The sequence below is a fragment of the Pecten maximus genome, chromosome 4 (assembly GCF_902652985.1).
Source record: "Pecten maximus chromosome 4, xPecMax1.1, whole genome shotgun sequence".
NCBI lineage: Eukaryota > Metazoa > Mollusca > Bivalvia > Pectinida > Pectinidae > Pecten > Pecten maximus.
Genome location: NC_047018.1, coordinates 44,320,764 through 44,326,133, shown reverse-complemented (window position 1 = coordinate 44,326,133; position 5,370 = coordinate 44,320,764). Strand labels below are relative to the sequence as shown.

The following is a 5,370-nucleotide window of genomic DNA, read 5'->3' as shown; positions in this document are numbered from 1 at the left end:
CCCGCTAAACATCGTCTTTTCGCCCCGCCATAACGCTGTTTAACGTTATGGCGCCCCGCTAATCATCGTCTTTTCGCCCCGCCATAACGCTGTTTATCGTTATGGTGCCCCGCTAATCATCGTCTTTTCGCCCCGACAAGACGATAATTATCGTTATGGCGCCTTCCGGCTAGTCATGCGCTGAGCAATCTTTCATAGAAGATGGCGGAGCAAAGCAGTTACACCAGCCTTTTGAACGGAGACAATACCACTAATATCCTTTTTATTTAGCTTTAATAACCTTTTAGGTGAGTTTTAAAATGGTTTGGTACACATTGTACCGCTTATGTTCACTTGTGCTGTAATCTATATGTTCGAATATACATTTTGAAATCATAATTTATATTCAGTAGAAATGTGTAACATGTTGTTAAATACAATTTCTGATAATTTTCCTTAAACATTGTCAGAACAGGATCTAATTAGAGAATATCATTTTGCTGGCTACACGTACTCCGAGATTATTCTTGTTCTTTTCTACCGACATCACGTGTCTATAAGGTTTGTATGTTTGTTTTTCAGACTATTTGGACAACGCTTTAAATATTTGTTTTTTTACCACATCATTGATTCCCTCTTTATGAGGATGTTATATCTTTAATGTATTTTGAATGAAAGAGCATTGCATGTTATATATAGTGAGTTTACAAAGCCACGTTTATATTTATGTAATATTAATTATAAGCTGTTATTTCAGCTGTAGACAACTACATCGGTACTCAGATCACTAGGTCTTCGTCGTCAGCATGCGGTAACGGATGAAGTAGTTCAAGCTATACAGGTAAGTGTATCCTCCTTATTTGGTAAAATACATACCTGGTGAAAAGTGTCATTTTATTCAGCTCATATACTCACTTCGGATATAAGTTATTCCAGTATGATTTATAATGAAGCCCTGATAGGAATGTATAAAACGCAGATGCATTTATAATTGTTATCGCATTTGTCGCATATTCGTTAATAAAAAAAAACAATAATTGCGGCCATTTGTGATGAGCAACCAATTTTCCGCCATTCGCATATGTCGTATGTATTGTTGATCGAGTTTCTATTTTTAAAAAAATAAGCAAACAAAGCTTCACAGTATGGATATTTGCATCACTTAAAACTATGTACACACACATATATCCATGAAAAGGGTCAGCAATGGTATACATATTATTACATATTATATGAAAAGAGATGAAAAAAATAGGTTAAATGACATAATAAGGTAAAATAACCTATGTTTAATAGTACGAAACTAACAAAAAATAAGAATGTATTGAATAAACTGGTACTAGTATCTTAATTGTAATTATGATTTTCGTCATCTTTGTACATTGCACAATACAGCAAGACATACAATGCAGTGGATCATCGCTTGGTTATAGAAGCATGACGCGTCGTCTTTTGACAAGGCATGGAATAGTAGTTTATGTTCGTCAGAAAAAAAACCACAAACAAACAAACCAAAACAAACCACATTATTCGTTAACACAATGCATGACATGAAAAGTAAAACAAGTATCAATATTTGCATTTAAAATCAGAATGAAATAAATCAAACTTTGAGATCATTTACGGCATTTCCATTTCTGAACATGAACAAAGATATGCTCTCGAAATTATGTTCGCTTTTGTTCATTTACCTTTGTTTCCTGCACTTACTCACATTTTAAGTTTCTCCGGTATACGTGCATATGACACATTTACCCAGTATACAATGTACATGTGGATGACAGGTGTACCCGGTTTACCTAAAAGTGACACGTCTAGTATACATGTGTGTGATATGTACACCAGGTATACATGTAGGTGACATGTGTACCCGGTATACATGTATGTATGTGACATGTGTACCCGGTATACATATATGTAGGTGACATGTGTACCCGGTATACGTGTAGGTGACATGTGTACCCAGTATACGTGTAGGTGACATGTGTACCCGGTATACATGTACATTTGTATGTATGTGACATGTGTATCCGTTATACATATATGTAGGTGACATGTGTACCCGGTATACGTGTATGTGACATGTGTATCCGGTATACGTGTATGTGTGTGACATGTGTACCCGGTATACGTGTATGTAGGTGACATGTGTATCCGGTATACGTGTATGTAGGTGACATGTGTATCCGGTATACGTGTATGTAGGTGACATGTGTACCCGGTATACGTGTACTCGTCATTTAAAAATTTATAGTTAATACTCATACGCGATATCCCTGTTTCATTTCGATTGACGTCGTCTATAAATTGTAATAAAGTGACTAAAACTTTATTTACCAGTATCGATCCCAATATGAAGTGTTTGTGCCTTTTGGTTATAGGGAAAGTTATATAAATGCTTCAGCATATTCGAAGCATGTGCACTTGAATTAAGACCAAGGTCAATGCACAGATATACATTTGGTTGTTATTATACAATACCGCAATTGATGTTAAATATCAAGTATGTTTGTGAAATATTAAAGGAGCTGAAACATCCCTAACTTTGGCGTGGAAATTTACATTTTTAACACTACACAGTGACCTTGAAATATATGAAAAACATAAAGGCACTGAAACGGATCAAATGGATCAAAATGCCATTATCCAAGTGCTATATCGTCGCCATCTTGACCTTGAAATTCTGCATTATACCTTAGTTGAATCATGCTGAAAGAGAGATTGCAAATGAAATAACATGTTAAATATATCAGACATTTCATGTACAATAGAGATGTTTAATTCGATGAAATACGTGATTAACATTGAACACTACTTGACTAAATGTTGAGTTGGCTTGCTTTTTTCACTTCAGGAGCAATGTGTTGACTCTTCAGCGCGAACTGGACCCGGACGGTAGATGCACCGAAGGGCCGAATTACCTTATACATGTTGATGGCTATGACAAACTGAAACGATTTGGTTTTGCCATTCACCGTGCAATATGCGGGTATTTTTTTCACATCAAAGCTTATTTTTCATTTCTATCTGAAGTACAGTATGTAAATAGGTATGGAATATGTGCGATATTATTATGAGGTCGAGGTCAGTATACATTGTACGTAGCGGTAGATTAAGTTTCTTGATTAAAACAATATTGGGGAAAAGTCTAGTTTTCTTTCATATCAGCTTCACATATGTAAGTATTAATGAAATTATAGGTACACACTTCCAATTTCGTTTCTTTTTTCGAAATAGTCGTGTCTGTTTACAACGACATTCAAGCGACATCACACGTGTTTTGACGGTATGCACAAAGTGTTTTTAATGTCACCATGTTATTTAACAATTAAATGATTGGTAGATTGTATTTATAGTCAAGGTGAATGCAATCCGGGTGACAAGGAAATATAATGTTACATTAACACACGTTAAGTTTTCCTTTTTCTAAATCCGTAGTTAATGCTCAGCCATTCCCCTAGTCTATGTTCATTAAAAAACGGCAAACATAAAATCCATTAACCTCCTGTGATTGATTTGCATTCAAACTGACACAGCCATATTTCAAAGAATCGCCGTGGTGATGGTAGACAAAGCGCCAAAATGAAAATTACGCGGTGGTTCTAATGACAAATCCTTGCTACGTTTGATTTACCCCCAACGCATCGCAAAGAATTCTGTGACGTAAATAATACCTTGTACATATTTGCTTTATGATATTAATTATAATATAATGACATGACAGAGCAGGTCATTTATAAGATAAAATAATGTTTTGTGAGATTCATGAAGGACACCAAAGACCAAAAGAATCTTCATGGTTGAGAATTGAGAATTGAATACAGTCAAGCCATATGGTAAAATAAACTGCAACACACAACTTGTTTCTTATTGCAAACATATAGGAGGCGCCAGACGAAACCAATTTTTACAAATCAAATAAGTCATGAACATGTATAACTTAATGAACTGTACATATTTATTTGTCGCTTTGATTGTTGTAGGCACAGTTGATTACAAGATACTGGTGGGTAATGAAGACATCGGAGGAGTGAAAGAACTCTGTACTTGTGAAAATGTTCAAGTTAATTCTGAAGTAGTCACTGTATTATAACAGGATATGGGTGAGAAGAGGCTTAGAAAGCCATCCACATATAGGGAAGCTCTGGAACTGCGGAGAACTAGTTCACTACTGGTACTAAGATAATCTACAGATAGCCTACACAATGGCATAGTAGAGCAAAATTTGAGTGTGCTTTTTTCTGTCTCACTATCAGGTCTACGTACAGACAGCGTATAAAGGATAATATTTACAGTAATCAAAATATTTGAAGAGAAATATTAATAGGTTTTGAAGGCAAAAGTGAATTTCAGTTCGAAATTCTTATAGTTAGCCTGAACTCATATGTATACCAACATTTCTTGTATTTTACATGCAATACATGGTAATTAAAGCAACATGCATTACCTTGCTGGGAAAAATCTAGTTCCACTTGATGTATTTTGTTTACGAAATATATTCCCGCATTAACAGATGTATTGATAATTATTGATTTTGATTTTTGGAAATATTTATAAAACACTGATATCCCATCCGTATTTCACATGCAAAAAAAAAGTAATAAATATGTTGCAAAGTAATTATAACCTACCTGGCATCATGCAAATGATTGAAAAAATGTCATTATTACCACAAACATAAATGCGCAGGAACAATAAAATATCAATTTTGAAAATATTTGGGTGATAAAATTCTTCGGGCAATTTTAAGGAAAGTCCGAGTTATTATTGCGATAAAAACCAGTTAAGCCTGGTGTCATCATATCTAACAACTAGTAGGATTGTTAAAGCATTATTCGTTTGTGGTATGTCCATTTATATATTGAACATTTCGTTCGCACTATTTGTGCGAAAGGTGAGTTTATTCTGTAATGAGGTACCATATTCAAAGTAAAATGGAGTGAGCTGTTAGAATTTGATGAATTAAATTCGGTTCTTCGCAGTTTTACATTGATGCGAAAAACATGAACCATGGTTGTGTACGACAAACATTCAGCTTCAACAGCCGTTCTTATTTCTTCACAATTGGTTTAGTCAATAAAAGGACATGTTGCTCATAGTAGCCATCACTCATAGTCTGCCCTTAATTCATTGTTATTGTTATTTCTCGTCACGTACTTTAGGGTATGGAGTACGGCGTTTACATTTAAAAGTGTACAAAGAAAAAATAGTTTCAGTCTGTTACGAAATGATAGCTGAATTTATACTATTTTGATTGATCGAAAGCTATTATAGTTTGCACATATGTTGGAAAATAGGTAGTTCGAAAGGAAGATTCCTTATAATATTATCAGATAACCTTTTTTGTACAATTGCACAGTTTCAATTATTCACTTTAGCTATGTTAAGTTT

The 5,370-nt window shown here is 34.5% G+C and overlaps 1 long non-coding RNA gene across 1 annotated transcript; it reads left to right on the top strand.

The window, feature by feature from the left end:
- The first annotated feature begins 404 nt into the window (after positions 1-404).
- Positions 405-5,105, top strand: LOC117326200. Its single transcript, XR_004532440.1, has 4 exons — positions 405-540; positions 737-820; positions 2,834-2,968; positions 3,963-5,105. It is a non-coding gene; the product is annotated as an uncharacterized LOC117326200 (long non-coding RNA).
- The last annotated feature ends 265 nt before the right edge of the window (positions 5,106-5,370 follow it).